Source organism: Pseudophryne corroboree, chromosome 6 (genome assembly GCF_028390025.1).
Source record: "Pseudophryne corroboree isolate aPseCor3 chromosome 6, aPseCor3.hap2, whole genome shotgun sequence".
In the NCBI taxonomy this organism is placed as follows: Eukaryota; Metazoa; Chordata; class Amphibia; order Anura; family Myobatrachidae; genus Pseudophryne; species Pseudophryne corroboree.
The window spans coordinates 578,376,387-578,394,579 of NC_086449.1; the positions used below are offsets into that span (position 1 = coordinate 578,376,387).

An 18,193-nucleotide genomic window follows, 5' to 3' on the forward strand; every position below is an offset into this window, starting at 1 on the left:
CAACCAGAGCGTTTCAACAGGACGTTGTTGAATATGTTAGGAACATTAAGTCCTGTAGAAAAAATTCATTGGAAAAGACACATTGCCTGACTAGTGCATGCATACAATTGCACCCAGAGTGAGGCCACAGGATACTCACCATATTACCTGATGTTCGGAAGAGAAGCTAAGCTTTCAATAGATGTGAGCATGGGTGTTTCATCTGGGGAAAGCTCCTATTCATCCCATCTGAAATATGTAAAGAAGTTAAGGGAAGAGTTGAAAAAAGCGTATGAATTAGCAGAGCACACAGCTGATAAACTAGAAAAAAAAAATCCGATATGACAGGAAAGTGCGAGATCACGCATTGGCACCAGGAGATAGAGTGTTACTTAGACGATTGGGAATGCCAAAGAAATTCAAGATTATGAACAGATGGAAGGAACAGCCATATATAGTGATAGAAAAATTCCCGGATCTGCCAGTGTACAAACTACGACCGGAGAGCGGATCGGGAGCAACTTTAACCTATCATCGGAAGCATCTGCTCCCCATCGGATGGGAAGTACGTTTAGAGTCCTTTCGAGAGGAGGGTGAAACACCATCCACCAAGGGATTGGTAGATCCAGGAATAGAGACCAATATCTCTAATGAAACTGATAGTATAAATGAAGAAGATGAGATAATTGGCTATTATTATAGAGAGTCAGCTAATAGAGTCAGAGAGCCTACCAAAGAAAGTATTAGAGATGTTCCCGAGGATATCTCTGGAATAAGAGCAGAAATATTGAGTAGAGAGAGCTACAAATGCTATCCTGGGACTAGGCTAGTAGAAGATGGAGACCCCGGAACAGGGCTGGTAGAAGATAGAGGGGAAGTACAAGGGGATTTCAACTACTATAATTTCAATGACACAGAATGGGTAAATGAAGGGGCACATAATAGACCAGAAAGACAGAGATGGGCTTCTTTAGTGTTAACTCACGATCAGTTGGGGGTACCTTGTATGGTGCCAAGAGTTAATCACATGGGTATGGTGTTATCTTGGCCCTATTTTAGCAATTAAATAACATATAGAATATGGTGATCCAATTAAACGAGTGTAAGTAGATCACCAGGGGGAGAGTGTAGCCCTACTGGTAATTTTAATATATATATATATATATATATATATATATATATATATATATATATATATATATATTGTGTATACATATGCATATGTAGTCTGTCATATTACATAGGGCATGAGGTGAAGGAGTTAACCTCATGTACTGCAGTATGTGGGGAGAAGTTTCTAGATTGCCATGAGGCCAGGAGATCGTTGGGGAGAGCATGAGGAGTGAAGGGAAAGGGGCCCCTGCGCATGCTGTAACAGTTAGTCCCCCACAAATGGTACCTGTGGGAGACGCAGCATCCCGGCGGGCAGCTCTAGTAACAGAGCAGAGAGCGGAGTACGGAGACGCTGGCAGAGAGGTAGTCTCGGTGACAGTGAGGCTGGAGAACGCTGCAGGCAGACAAATAGCCCCTGGCGGAGAGGCAGTCCCGGTGACGGCGAGGTTGGAGAGCCAGAGAGCTGTGCAGTAGAGGCGCAGGCAACAGAGTAAGAGGGAGAACGGTGAGGAGTGAGATCCTGTCAGTGCTGAGGACTCACTGATTGGTACAAGAACTACAATAAGAGGTACCTACACTATCTGTCTTACAATAATCAGACAGAGGGGGTGGAGAGGCAGAGCGTAGAGGAACAAGAGGAACAGGAGGAGTCGGGGGAGCTACCAGAGGTGAGCAACTATCCATTGTGTCGCCTCCCCCTGACAAGTTAACTCCTTCAGTACTAAAGTGCCAAATGCTTGAATCCTCACTGCATTAACTGTATATATTATAAATCTTTTCAAATGAACTTTAATTTTAGAGTCACCATAAGCATTCTTCAGTATTATATGGACTGTGGCCAGTTATAGACTACACATTACTATATAGACTGTAGCCGATTATATACTACATACCCAGAGATGCTACAGGTTCACTATTGTCACATATAGACTGAAAGCCTAGAACTGTAGAGCCTGTTAAAGTAGAAAGCTGCGAAAGGAAGCACCCATATCGGGATAGCTATTGAAATAGAGACATTCCTGAAGGAGGGGCAGTTATAGACTGAAAGAGAAGTAACTATTTAGCGAACTGAAGTCATACCGTTTCCCTTATCTACCAGCATAACGAAAAGATAGAAGCGCCTGAGAGTAATGATAGACTTTACTAGTAAAGCCTCACGACACAGAGAAACTGATGATACTAAATCTGGATAGCTGTCAGGGACAATAGGATGTGTATATGCTTTGATATAGCCAGCTGGTGACCATTTACCATCAGAGAGGAAAGTCAGTAATAACCAGCCCGACCAGTCAGAGTGGAAAATAAACCCTAACTGGAGGTTAAGAGGAAACGTGAGTTATAATAACAGTGTCATCGCTGAGTAAAGTAAAGGAAGCAGTCCAAGGTGGATATATTCTATAACTGAGGCAATATAACTGTAACATGTAACAACTCAGAAACCATGGGCCCCAACAGTGCACGAATGTTTGTATAAATACCCGGGTCGATCTCATTTTGAAAAGATCTGATATGGTACCAGAGGTATTTTTTTTGTACTGCATGCGAATACATTGTATAGGACGGGGAGAGTATAGTGATTAACTTGTGTAATAATTATTATATAGGTGGGAATGTTTGTTGGAACGGTCTAAAGAATTTATTGACGCTGATAACCCAACTATAGTTGTACAATAAAGCTGTTATACTTACCACTGCCTGACTCTTCTGCTAGGGGACCCGACAGGCCTAATGGAGAGAAAACAGGTAAATTAATTATTGGATTGTGTGTAATGCATTATCTATACACATAGGCGCATACACATTAGATACGGCTTACCCAAACAAGCCGGGTGATATAACACAATAGTTAATAGTTTGGGTGGAGGCACAAAGGTAGTTGATAGTAACTCTCTCGAACAGCTACCCCAGAGCAGAGCAAGGGGGTTACAAAAGTATCAATAAAACTTTCCCAAATACAGAAAAAAACTGTTCTTTTTCTCCTTATAGAGTGAAGCTTCCATCCAATCCATTTTAAAAACATAAAATAGTTTCTCTTTGAAGATAGGTAAAGGGGAGATGAATCCATGGTTGCAAAATACATTTTTGGGCTACTGCTGACAGGATCAATATTAGTTTTTTACAGCCCTTAGAAACACGAGTAGTCCCCATGAGGTATCCCAACGCCGCCTATTCTGGTGTCAGCGGAAGGTAATTGATTAATTTGTCTAACATGAATTGTTTTACCTCAATTCAGAATTTCTTAATAACATTACAGTCCCATAGACAATGATATACGGATGCTTCCATCTGGGCATATTTTTGGCATGCTGATGAGTTTGCTATGCCAACCATGTGACAGTGGTTGAGGAAAAAATATAGAACATTTCTCTATAGACGGAAGCAGTAAGTGTTCGAAGAGAGTATTGAAGAGTGTGCAAAATAGTAGCCTCTGACAAATCCAGAAAGCATATCTGCCCCTTAGTGATGCCCGTGGTGAACATGAGCGTAAAGTAAGGGATTCTTAATAAACAATAAAAAAGAGCTATAGCTCTGTATGACTAGGCATCATATAAGAAAGCGGCATCCAACTGATTGTCCCAATCCAAGCGAGACAGGGAAGATAGGACCTTGCTAGTGTAGTGCTGGGCCTTTAAAAAAGCTAAATCACAAGACTGTAAAAATTCATCTTGTATATATGCCTGTTCAAATGTTAATGGACGTTTAAGTGAGGAATTAGTGAGATGTCTTATAGTGCGGAGTCCCTGAGCCTCCCACATTTGGAAGGGGTTAGCAGCCAATCCATTCTGAAAGTTATTGTTACCCAAGACAGAGAGGTGTAGTGAATAGGAAGAATGGATATTAAATGTATTGCGCATAGAGTGCCATGTTGACCATGTTGTCATCAACAGTGGATTGTCCAGCAGAGGTGGCGGGATATCATGTTTAGGCATGTGCAAGAAACAGATTAAGTCCAAAATCTAAAAATCTAGTCTTAAATATACCTACAGATTGTAGCATGATTATAAAAGGAAGTATGGGGAAAATTGATTGCCCTTCCTCCTTGGTGCGTTGGAGAATTTTCAAACTCAGTTTAAGTTTTTTGTTCCACATATAATTTGCAGAAAACGACATCTATTCTTTTAATATCAGTTAAAGTAAGAAGCACTGGAAGGACTTGCACTGGATATAACAGTTTAGGAAAAATGATCATTTTTATTAGGTTGGCTCTACCTAAATATGAAAGTTGAAAATGTTGCGGCTTTCCATTTCCGTACGGATCTTATTGATTATTGAAGTGACATTTAGGGAGTACAAATTGTGTATAGTTTTGGATAATTGAAAACCCAGCTAAGCAGGGGCGTATTCCCGGTGGGACAATGTGCATGTGGGGCCTGTTTGGTTTGTTGACATGTGAGGGGTGGTGCTGCCACCATGGTTATACAAAATACCTCTGGTGCTGACCATGTGAGGCCACTTCTACATATTTTTTAGTTGCCAATCCTCCCCTTCCTGACTTTGAAAGAAAGCTCCATGGAATAGCGCTACATAAATGTTAATAGATAAATGAGTATATATGTTACAGCCAAGAATTATAAAACCTCTCAGTGTCACTGGGCCTTTCAAACAGCACTGGGAATTTTAAACAAACTGTAATACCACAAGCTATATTATATATGTAATATTTGTTTTCCTGTGGGGGCTGATTTGTTTTAGTGTTTCTGTGGGGCCCAATGTGTATGTATTTTTCCTGTAGGGGCCAATGTTTTTTGTTTTTTTTTATCTTGTGCAATGTTTTTCATCTGCACTTGCATCTCCGTTTCACAGCGCATGTATGCACCGCGATGGTGTTTGCACAGAGTTCCAGCACATAGTCAGACATGCACCAAGAAGTGTATTAGAAATGTGTTTAGCATTCCTGAGTAGTTACAGGGGGCTGGCTAATCAAAGGCAGATGTACCATAGTGTGGGCATGTTTCTGAAAGTGGTTGCATATAGAGGCCATACTCAGATGAATGATCTGCACCTAGCATAGGGTTGGTCAAAGTTTATATGGTGCGACTGATGGTGGTGTCTAAAGACGCACAAAGCATAATTGCAACGTCTGTAGATACTGACATTAGACGCCTTAGTCCTTGCATATTTGGATGCACAGATGTACACTCAGGAAGTGCATTGTAGTATCATTAGCATACAGTCACAGACTCAGCAACAGCAAAAGATGCAAGGAAGACTGCAACTATATTCAACTCAGAATCATGCCCTATGAGAAGGAATCCCACCCCAACAACAGACCTCGCCCCCATTAGGGCTACTTCCATAAATTTCCCAGGCTGGTTTTCCATTCCAATCTGCCACATAGAAACATAGAATTTGTCGGCAGATAAGAACCACTTGGCCCATCTAGTCTGCCCCTTTTTTTTTTTATATTATTTTTTAGCACTAACCTTATTTGATCCTTATTTCTTTGTAAGGATATCCTTATGTCTATCCCATGCATGTTTAAATTGCTCTACTGTCTTAGCCTCTACCACCTCTGATGGGAGGCTATTCCACTTGTCCACTACCCTTTCTGTGAAATAATTTTTCCGCAAATTTCCCCTGAACCTCCCCCCCTCCAGTCTCAGTGCATGTCCTCGTGTCCTATTGCTTCTCTTCATTTGGAGAATGTTTCCCTCCTGGACTTTGTTAAAACCCTTGATATATTTGAAAGTTTCTATCATGTCCCCCCTTTCCCTTCTCTGCTCCAAACTATACATATTGAGATTTCTTAGTCTTTCTGGGTATGTTTTGTGATGTAGGCCATGCACCATTTTAGTTGCCCTCCTTTGTACAGTTTCTAATGTATTAATATCCTTTTGAAGATATGGCCTCCAGAACTGAATACAGTATTCTAGATGAGGCCGTACCAATGACCTATACAGTGGCATTATTACTTCTTTCTTTCTGCTGCTGATTCCTCTCCCAATGCAGCCAAGCATCTGACTAGCCTTCCTCATTGCCTTGTTACATTGCTTACCTGCCTTTAAGTCATCTGAAATAGTGACTCCTAGATCCCTTTCCTCCTCAGTAGTTTCCAGTATAGTGCCATTAATACTGTATTTAGATTTAGGATTTTTGAGACCCAAGTGCATGATTTTGCATTTTTTGGCATTAAACTGTAATTGCCAGACTCTTGACCATTCCTCTAGTCTACCTAGATCCTCAATCATTTGTTTTACCCCACCTGGTGTGTCTACCCTGTTGCATACCTTTGTGTCATCTGCAAAAAGGCATACTTTCCCTTTAATGCCATTTGCAATGTCACCAATAAAGATATTAAAAAGCACTGGTCCAAGTACAGATCCCTGGGGTACTCCACTGGTAACATTTCCCTCCTGTGAATGCACTCCATTTACCACAACTCTCTGTTTTCTATCCTTCAACCAAGATCTTATCCATTCAATAATCCTAATATCCAATCCCAAACTTTCAAGTTTATTTAGCAGTCTGCGATGTGGAACTGTGTCAAAAGCCTTACTAAAGTCTAGATAAGCTATATCCATGGCTCCACCTTTATCCATCACTTTAGGCACACAATAAAAAAAGTCAATAAGATTTGTTTGACATGATCTCCCCCTAGTGAATCCATGCTGTTTGGGATCCAGTAAATTGCCAGATTTGAGATAATCTACAACTCTTTCTTTTAAGAGTGTTTCCATCAATTTCCCTACTACTGATGTAAGACTCACTGGTCTGTAGTTGTTTGCCTCTTCCTTGCTTCCACTTTTGTGCAGTGGGACTACGTTTGCTCTTTTCCAGTCCCCTGGAATTACTCCTGTAGCTAATGACTGGTTGAATAATTCTGTCAATGGTGCTACCAGCACCTCTTTAAGTTCTTTTAGTATCCTTGGATGTATCCCATCTGGCCCCATAGATTTGTCCACTTTCAGCTTTGAGAGTTCTGTTAGGACCTTCTCCTCTGTAAATGTACTTGTTTCATTTTTCTGAATATCCCTGCAACTTAACTGTGGCCCCTTCCCCTCTCTTTCAGTAGTAAATACTGAGCAAAAATAATCATTAAGATGATCTGCTATTAAATTGTCTCCTTCAACAAGACTCCCAGTGTCCGTCTTTAGTTTTATAATTCCACCTTTTGTTTTTCTCCTTTCGCTTATATACCTAAAAAAAGTTTTGCCTCCTTTACCCACTGACTGGGCCATTTTCTCCTCAGCTTGTGCCTTTGCACATCTGATTACCTTCTTTGTCTCCTTCTGTCTAACAAGATATATCTTTTTGTCTTCATTATTTTGTGTCTGCTTATATTTCCTAAAAGCCATCTTTTTTGCTCTCACAATATTTGCTACATCTTTTGCAAACCACACTGGCTTCCTTTTCCTTGTGTTTTTCCTAACAGTTTTGATACAAAGGTAAGATATACTACACTGCAGGTAAGATATACTAGATGTTGACCATTGCAGTCCTCCCAGATTACCCGTAGGACTTTAAGGCCTGCTACACAAGGCTAATGCCATGGATTTGGTGAAGTTAATTGTGAACCCCAAAATGTATCCAAAGTGTTTCTGGTACGCATTAGCCGGTCCAAGGTAAGGTTATATAAAAGAGCTGAAAGCAGACATGGGATGGGATTACCGTGAACGCCATTGATAAGTAATTTAGTAATCAAATTTAAGTAAAAATATCTGACTGCCTTAATAAAAGCCAGTCCAAAGTCCGTAAGAATCCAAAACTAAATATAAATATTCTTAAAGAATTTTATTGAGTGTCCAGGCTTAACAAGATAGTAGAAGACCTTTGGTGCATAGGAGAAGATGCTAAAACTGCTATTGCTGAACGAATCCCCAAAACAGAGTGACGCCCTTTTGTGAACCCAAGTTGGTGTGGTGTAAGAAGCATTGGCATCATTGCATGCAATCTAGTAGAAATATTGTTTGCCAAGATTTTGGAATATTGACTGAGGAAAGTGATAGGGCTATCTCTTTGTTGTCCTCATATATGCCTATCTGGCTTGGAAATTAGAATTGCCATTGCCTCATTAAAAGAAGGATAGTCAATGTTATTCAAATTTGTTGTAATAAATTTGTAAGAGTCGGGTGATATCATCTTTCAAAATTTTATAATGATTTGCTGTAAGGCAATCAGGGGCAGGCGACGTATTCAATTTAAGCATATCGATTGCCCGGGCAACCTCTTCCTCTGTAATATTGCCATGTAAACAATCCCTTTGCTGAGTAGTCCGCTTCGCCCTCACACTGTCAGGACTGGGGGAGTCAGCTGTATATAAAGATTGAAAGTATAACTCCAACAGTTCATATGTCAGATTGGGAAGTAAATGTGGTACCCATAGCAGGATCACAAAGTTTGGTAATATAATAATGTATTTTTTCTGTTGCTTTGCCATAAAGGCTAGAAGCCTACCAGTTTTGTCCCCCATCGAAAAGAATGGTTTCTAGTGTAATCTGTCCTAAGGTCCATACACACGTAGCGATATAGCTGAGCGATTTTGACTATATAGTCAAAATCGCTCAGAAAGTTAGTGCATATTGCTCTGTGTGTACACAGCAGCGATAGCGATGCGTGTCCCCGCCAGGTCGCTATCGCTGCTAAAAATAGACTGTGTAGGCAAGTCAATTTTGGCTAGGTCGCTGGAAAAGAAAAAGCATCCCCTTACTTAAATGAGTGAGCCAAAATAGCCCATAGCCAAAATCGCTGGTAAAGTTAGTCAAAATTACTGGTAAAGTTAGTCAAAATCTCCTACTGCCAGTTCAAGGGAAACCGCTCAGTCAAAATCTCTCATAGTTAAAATCTCTCCGTGTGCATGCACCTTTAAGCTTCGCTTCTTGTTTGTTTGTTTGTTTGTTTGTTTGTTTGTTTGTTTGGTTGTTTGTTTTGAAGGTAAAGAGATTTATTCGTCTCAGTAGTGAAGGACAAATAGTGATGGCAAGAGTGTCGCAGTTTACTAGTAAAGAGGTGTAATTTATCTTTACGGCCTTTATTACATTTTGCTAAGTATGATATTATATGTCCCCGCATAACTGCCTTTGACACCTCCCAAAATAGTACTGGATTATCCCAGTGTGCAATATTGTCATCTAAATATTCATTCCATTTGGTCTTCAGATATTTCTGAAAGTCCTCATTCTGTGAAAGAAAAGAAGAGAAGCACCAAAGGTAGGAGGTGCTTAGAAGACTGAGACGTGTCAAATCCACTACAACCGGGGTATGGTCAGAAATGATAATTTGGTCAATAAAGGTACACTTGACACAAGAGAATAGAGTGTCTGACGTGAGCATATACTCAAGTCTAGTAAATGAGTCATGAAGTCTCAAATATCAATTAATCTATCAATACCCTCTCAAAGAGATACGGCAGGCCCAAGCGATGGTTTTGAGTGGTCCAAAGTGTTGTTGTGTAGAAAGTTAAAGTCACAACCAATTATTAAATTAAGGGTATCGTGTTTCAGAAACCAATTAGAAATAGAGTTATAAAAAGAAAAATATAGAAAGTTGGGTGCATATAAATTGGGGAGTGTGAAATGTTCACCTTGGATTGTGACATGAACCAAAAGAAACCTGCCCTCAGGGTCCACTAGCATATCCGTAATGGTATAGGTTAAGCGCTTACTAAACAATATAGCTACACCATGTTTTTTCATACAATATGAGACAGACACGCATTCCTGTATCCAGGGGTTTTTCAGAGTAGAGCACTCTTCAACCAATGCGTTTCCTGTAGCATCATGATGTCTGGACAAAATCACTTAAGATGACACAGCACCTTGTTTTATTGCTGAATTGAGGCCCGTTACGTTCCAAGATATAAAACGAAGCGAGGTGGAATTTAGCTGCAAGTTAGCCTGTGATAAGGTTGGTAGAAACATTAGCTTATCCCTGTCCTTTATATGAAAAGTAGAATAAAGCATTCTCTATCTTGTACCTCCGAGCAAGACAGAGGGGAGACCAGGGGGCAAAAGGTGACCAGGCACCGAGTGCACATGACCCAAGGGAAAGAGGGGGAAGGGCAATAGGACAGGAGGAAAGAAGGAAAAGAAGCCAAAGCAAAAAAATCAAAATCCGCATCATAATAATGAACCTCATAAAAACCATTAGTAAAGTTCACCAACCACAGTCAGGGTGAACAGTACTAACTTACAACATTTGGAATACAAACTTCAGTTGAATACCACATGCAACTTTAGCACATGAAAACCCATTGTTATACATATAAGGAAAACAATAATCCATATGGGTGAGTTCGAATTTCTAACATACCAAACCGCAAATGTCTAATGTAGACATCCTTGGACCTGCCACTGAAGTTGCTACTGTAGTTACATTCTGATCTCAAATAAAACATTGCAAAAGTTAATTCATTTTTACCTAACAGTACCCACACTTTACTATTTGGCAAATCCTGGCAGGTTATGTTGGTCAGAGAATTAATCTGTAGCTAATGAAAAGATGGCAGCTCACTAATATTAAATTCCCGAGCACCCAAACTGTAAAGTCATCCATTACAAGTGTGGCAAGTCCTCATGTTAAAAGAACCTGTGAGTTACAAACTGAGATGGTGTCAGACAATGTGACTCTCATTACATTATATAAATATATATATATATATATCCAGAATATGCCCCGGCACTCCTCCAGATTAGCTGGCTGAGGTGCCCTTCCTTGTGGACATGCCAGTCCACCGACATGCACCAAACAAAAACAGGTGGCACTCACAGACTTGTAGATAGGTGGAAGACAAACTTCACCCCGTGAAGAATTTATTGAAAACAACAGGTAACGTTTCGGGGACACATCCCCTTCCTCAGACAATTAAACAGTGCAAAATCGAGTGTACTTATAGCATACAATGACCCCACTTACCTCCGCAATCACGACTCCCAGCTGCGTGGACCACAGAGTGCCCAGGCGTCCCCTGTTCAGCACTTCCGGTCTCGGCGTCACGGCCTGCCCGGAAGTGACTTCAATCAGGCTTTGCCGGTCCCCATGGCAACGCGCTGATAGCCCTGCAAAACAACAAAACATCACTTTGTAACACAATTACAGTGAATAAAAACGGCACACAAATGTACAGAGCGCTCACACGGAGCTGGAGTGTGCCTACCAAACAAACACATGTGAAATGGAACAATCATAAAAACGTGATAAAACGATTTAAAACAGAACGATGTGTCCTCCGCAATTGGGAATAAAATATAGACATACATTTCAAAACATCTAGTGCCAGTAAGTCAAGAACATTATCAGAAATCACTAGAGGCAGTCTGGCATGAATGGCAAACCCTCGGGGAGACCCTTGTGAGCATGAGCTGACACTAACATAAACAGGCGACTCAGCTGCTTCCTAGACTAAACTTGAATGTGATACTACTTTATCCAAAACAACTCCACAGCGCATATTATCCAAAGGAATGTGGATGCTGACCATTTTATAGGAAGGTGCACGGGATCATAAAAGATTATAAAAAATTATAAAAAATAATAAAAAATTTATTAAAAAATTAATTAATCCCAGGGACTCGTTTAACCCTCTAGGGCCCAGGCAATCTAGGCGGAAAATCCACCTAGATTCAAGCTGGAGTAGTCTTTTCCCCCTGTCACCCCCCCCCCCCCCCCCCCCCCCGTACGGAAGCTGGTACATGGTCTATGGCCCTGTATCTCTGTAATCTTTTATGATCCCGTGCACCTTCCTATAAAATGGTCAGCATCCACATTCCTTTGGATAATATGCGCTGTGGAGTTGTTTTGGATAAAGTAGTATCACATTCAAGTTTAGTCTAGGAAGCAGCTGAGTCGCCTGTTTATGTTAGTGTCAGCTCATGCTCACAAGGGTCTCCCCGAGGGTTTGCCATTCATGCCAGACTGCCTCTAGTGATTTCTGATAATGTTCTTGACTTACTGGCACTAGATGTTTTGAAATGTATGTCTATATTTTATTCCCAATTGCGGAGGACACATCGTTCTGTTTTGAATCGTTTTATCACGTTTTTATGATTGTTCCATTTCACATGTGTTTGTTTGGTAGGCACACTCCAGCTCCGTGTGAGCAATCTGTACATTTGTGTGCCGTGTTTATTCACTGTAATTGTGTTACAAAGTGATGTTTTGTTGTTTTGCAGGGCTCTCAGCGCGTTGCCATGGGGACCGGCAAAGCCTGATTGCGTCACTTCCGGGCAGGCCGTGACGCCGAGACCGGAAGTGCGGGACAGGGGACGCCTGGGCACTCTGTGGTCCACGCAGCTGGGAGTCGTGATTGCGGGGGTAAGTGGGGTCATTGTATGCTATAAGTACACTCGATTTTGCACTGTTTAATTGTCTGAGGAAGGGGATGTGTCCCCGAAACGTTACCTGTTGTTTTCAATTAATTCTTCACGGGGTGAAGTTTGTTTTCCACCTATCTACAAGTCTGTGAGTGCCACCTGTTTTTGTTTGGTGTGTATATATATATATATATATATATATATAAAAACAATAGATAGGGGGGCGCACAGGTAACGTTATGTAAGCACTATAAGAGCACGTGATTCTGTGATTTATAAATGAGTGAATAAATACATAAAAAGGTTAAAATAAAACTTCTCCAATTAGTGGATGGCAGCAACCTTAAGCAATGTGATATGTGCTTGGATGGCCCATACACGATGTGAAATAGAACAAGTGGAGAAAAAATGGGCGCCTATTAGTGTAAAAGAAATTGTATAAAGTGAACCAAGCAGGGACGGATCTAGACTTTTCTTTAGGGGGGGCGGTTTACTGTTTAATCTTGACTCCTCCCTCTACAGTCCCAACTCCTCCCATCTGCAATCCTAACGCCTCCTCTCTCAGTTCTGACTGAACTTTTTGAGTGAGACTAAGATAGAGCTTTGTGATTGTTCTAAGTACATGTGACTGTGCTATGGGGTGATTGTATTTATTATCCCTAGTACCCACACACCAGCAAGTGAGGGGCAAATGCTCTGTAACTCTTGCTCTCCTGGCTCCTCTGTGCTGCTGTGGTATAAGCTGCAGCACATCGTTCTGCCTCAGGCTCTCCCTGGAGAGCTCTCTTCTGCTGAAAAGTAGGCGTGGCTATGACTGTGTTAGGGGGGGGGCGGTCGTCCCCTTCGCCCCCCCCCCCCCTAGATCCGGCCCTGGAACCAAGTGGTAATATATGGACATTACTTATCTGATACAAACAATATTTTCGGTCACATGACCAATGTACATATGTGGAAAGCAATAGAACAAAAATAACATAGCGCGTACAGTTTTTAAAAAAAAACTTATTTCACCATAGATTTTAGTTGTATCTAAAAAACCTTCTAAGGACAAGCAAATCCTCCATATTTAAAACCCACCAGCAGGGATTATTTTAAAGGTTTTTCACATCATTTTAATACAACATATAAAAAGACAATTAGTAAAAATGCAAGCGTACAGAATAAAACAAGAGTCAAGCTTATCAGTCCGTATATGCAATCGGGTACATCCTGTTTCTCGTAAAAATTCCAATAATGGTAAAAGTGCAAACGTACAGGATTATTAAGTTAAAAAAGCTTATCTGTCCATAAAGAGGTCTCAGGTGCAGGAGTCCCAACGCGTTTCGTCAGCAGTTTGACTTCATCCATTATTGGAATTTTACAAGAAACAGGATGTACCCAATTGCATATACGGACTGATAAGCTTGAATATTGTTTTATTCTGTACCCTTGCATTTTTACTATTTGTCTTTTTATATGTTGTATTAAAATTATGTGAAAAACCTTTAAAGTCGGATTGAGATTGTCAGAAATGGGGCTAAAACCTGTCGGGTTTGGCCCCGCTTCCGACAATGCACGCTAAAGCCGCCGATCAGTGTGCATTCTGACAGCATTCCGACAAGTCGGATTTCCCGAATTGTCGGAATAAACGGGGCCCTAATGAATAGGTCGGAACCCCTTCCGACCTAAAACTGTCGGAAGCTGCCGTCTTTCCGACAAGACGCAGCTTCCGACAGTTATTAAATATACCCCTATATGTTAAAAAACAAACCAAAAAAAAACACAGGCACTGATAGGTCAAGCAATTACATTTCTTACAGACTAATTCATGCATCTTCAGCAATGATGTGACCTATATGATGTATGTTGCTCAAAAGAGGAGTCGGACACCAGGCGCACGCAATCCCAAAGTTCACATAGTTGAGTGATTATTTACTACTGCACATGTGCAACAAATTCATAGGGCTGGAGCAAGCATCGATTGTGCAACCAATGCTGGCATCTCTAGACTCACCAGTGGTGGTACAACATGCAGAGACGCAGAAAGTGGGTATGTCATTGCTTGCACATTCAGACACACACTAGGACACAAAGGGGAGGCAAATATGATGCGATGCGCAGTCCCGCAGGTCGTACATCGCATCAACTGATCATATGTGCTGTACAGATATGAGTATCCAGAAACACCCCCCTGCCTCAGTGGATCCCATGTTTTTTATTACTGCCAGCAGTCCTTTTGCTGTATTTTGCCACAATACATTGGTCAGTAGGGTGAGGGTAGGGCAGTGTGATGTAAGTCCACTAAAATCATGTCATTTTGTCCCTTCTGCCTCACGATAGACCCACGAATCAAAGTTTTGCCATGAGTGGGAAGGGCCTAATGACATGGTGTCAGGTACTGTCTCTATCTGCAATCCGCAGCATGGTAAGTGTGTGTGTGAGACATGTATATGCTTGTGTGCCAAATATATATATATATATATATATATAAACATAAAACCCCCTGCAAAAATCCTGTGTTTACCTCTTATGAGTCACGGGAGATTTGGGTGTGTCACCATGGTACTAGCATTCATCCCAACTTTTGAAAAACGCTGAATCAAGACCTCCCTCATGGCCGCGACTGAAAAGGTGGTGTGGCCTCTGGGGAGTGGGCGGGGCCTCAGGTGGAGGGTGTAGCCTAGCACCGCGATCCTCATTTTCATCATTTTGGGGGCGTGCCCAGCACTCCCTGAGCAGCTGGGCAGCCCCCAGCTAACCCTCCCTGCACTGATAGATGCCATGTGCATGTGCACGGCCTCTATTCAGTGATCACCAGTTGCTTTGCAGAGCAGAGTAACGGTGATCACTGGCTCTCCCAATCTGCAACCCACGCCCACGGGACACTGCGGTGACCCATAGGAGGGACGGCGGGACAGTGTCCTGCTGTATTTGGGACATTTGGGAGGTATGCACTAGCAGTATAAGAGTCAGAGGAGCATCAAGTGGGTCACCATAGCACTAGCAGTAAAAGAGTCAGAGGAGATTCTGGTGGGTCACCATAGCACTAGCAGTAAAAGAGTCAGAGGAGATTCTGGTGGGTCATATGGCACTAGTAGTGTAAGAGTCAGAGGAGATTCTGGTGGGTCATATGGCACTAGTAGTGTAAGAGTCAGAGGAGATTCTGGTGGGTCATATGGCACTAGTAGTGTAAGAGTCAGAGGAGATTCTGGTGGGTCATATGGCACTAGTAGTGTAAGAGTCAGAGGAGATTCTGGTGGGTGATATGGCAGTAGTAGTATAAGAGTCGGAGGAGATTCTAGTGGGTCATATGGCACTAGTAGTGTAAGAGTCAGAGGAGATTCTGGTGGGTCACCATAGCACTAGCAGTAAAAGAGTCAGAGGAGATTCTGGTGGGTCATATGGCATTAGTAGTATAAGAGTCAGAGGAGATTCTGGTGGGTCATATGGCATTAGTAGTATAAGAGTCAGAGGAGATTCTGGTGGGTCACCATAGCACTAGCAGTAAAAGAGTCAGAGGAAACATTGATGCCAAGCTATTTGCAAAATTAATGGCAAATAGACTAAATGTACTCCTCCCATCTCTGATCCATAACGACCAGGTGGGCTTTGTCTTAGATCGCGAAGCCAAAGATAATACCACAAAGGTCCTAAGCCTAATCCATATAGCGTCCCAAGGAGGTCCCCCTACGGTGCTATTGTCTACCGACGCTGAAAAGGCCTTCGACAGAGTCAGTTGGGGCTTTATGAGGTCTGTTCTGGGGCACATAGGACTGGGTCCCCTGGCACTTGGCAGAATCATGGGATTATACAAGTCACCCACAGCCCGAGTCCGAGTTAACGGGACATTGTCTGAACCCTTCTGTATAAACAATGGGACACGACAGGGCTGCCCACTATCACCTCTACTATTTATCCTATGCATTGAGGCCCTTGCAAGGGCCATTAGAGCTAATGGCCACATCACAGGCCTAACAGTAGGAGACACAGAACATAAGCTCTCCCTATTTGCGGATGATCTCCTGGCCACAATAACGTATCCGATCACCTCCCTTCCCCATTTTATGCAGGAACTGACTCACTTCGGTCAACTTTCCAACTTTAAAATAAACATGTCTATGTCCTGTGCCTTGAACATATCCTCACCCCCCGACACTGTGAATAAACTTAAGCAATCCTTCCCATTCACTTGGAACACATCACACCTACCCTATCTGGGAGTACAGCTACCAAAAGACTTATCCCGCTTATTTAACCTGAACTTCACTCCTCTCCTCCGAATGATTAGAGCTGATTATAGTAGATGGTACCTCAAGCCACTATCATGGTTGGGGAGAGTGAACGTCGTAAAAATGAATACACTCCCTAAATTGCTATACAAATTACAAACCCTCCCAATACAAATCCCAGACTCCTGGTTCAAGTCCATACAACTCCTGACACAGCAATTCATATGGTCTAGGAGAAGACCTAGAATTAGCAGATCCACAATGACCCGCTCTACCCGGAGTGGGGGCTTTCAATTACCAGATATCAGGGGCTATTACTGGGCAATATTGCTCAATAGAGTCTTAGATTGGACGAGGAGTCGGAATACAAAACAATGGGTGGCACTGGAGGGACTCTATATGCAGCAATTCCCGGAGATTTTTCAGTGGCTCCCCTCCCTCCCCAAGACCCATACCACTCACCCAACTATCAGCGCGACCCTGTCATTCTGGAAAAAGGCACGCACCTGGCCAAATATTTCTTCCGCCTTCGGCCCAATGACTTCTTTTCTAGCCAATCCCGACTTTCAACCCGGCTTAACACCATCACATTTCAGTAACTGGGCCCTCGCGGGTCTCTTTAGGGTAGGCCAAATAGCAACTTCCACAGGAGTTAAGCAATTCTCAGAAGTAAAACTAAAATGGGACATTCCGCAGCGAGATTTTTGGAAATACTTACAACTAAGACACTACATACATTCCGGGCATAGACACCCCCAAGCCTCAAGGGAACTTACACAGTTTGAGAGGCTATGTGTCTCCAGAAATACCCCCCACCACACAATCTCTACACTTTACAAACTAATTCAAGACATTGAAATCCAAACACCCACACCCTTTCAAAAGGCATGGGAGAGAGACCTGGAAATCCGACTGACAGATAAAGAGTGGCGTATGATATTTCTCAAAGCCCACAAAAGCTCAGTGTGCATACAAGTCAGGGAAACCCAATATAAATTGATAATGCGGTGGTACAGACATCCCTCCCTCCTCCATCACATGTATCCGGGAGTGTCAACCAAATGCTGGAGATGCCTCGGCGCAACCGGTTCCCTAATGCACATTTGGTGGTCTTGCCCCTTAATTCGCCCTTTCTGGGCAGAAGTCATTTCCATCTCCCAAAATATACTACACACACCTGTCCATACTGACCCGGCCTTTTGGCTGCTCTCCCATTCCCCTACCCCACTGGCACAGCACAAAACGTCACTGCTACGCCATCTATCCAATGCAGCGCGGGCAATTATCCCCACACTGTGGAGGTCCCCAACTCCACCCACAAGAAAACTATGGTTTGAGAGGATTAATCACTACATGAATATGGAGAACATCCTCTTGAGCTCTAGAGATAAACTCTCAGAATTCATGGCTATGTGGCTACCATGGATAGATTATACCACCTCCAAGGAGTATAAGGAACACCTGTTTACAACCAAGTGAACTAGCAATGCAACCAGCCCCCCCATAATGAAGGCATCCCAACCTCCTCTTAACATACGAATCTCCTGGTACTGGTCAACCCCGATCCCCGACCCTCCCACTTCTCATTCCTTACCTCGCCCATCCCACCCCCCCCTTTTTCCTCTAATTACTTCACTACCATTA

General features: G+C 42.4%; 1 long non-coding RNA gene across 3 annotated transcripts in view; it reads left to right on the plus strand.

Annotated features, from left to right (window-relative positions):
- The first annotated feature begins 1,423 nt into the window (after positions 1–1,423).
- The window catches only part of LOC134932990 (uncharacterized), a 107,249-nt gene continuing 90,479 nt past the window's right edge, over positions 1,424–18,193 (plus strand). For all 3 annotated transcript variants that reach the window (XR_010179549.1, XR_010179550.1, XR_010179551.1), the window contains exon 1: positions 1,424–1,760. This is a non-coding gene — a long non-coding RNA (uncharacterized LOC134932990). The remainder of the gene's footprint in view (positions 1,761–18,193) is intronic.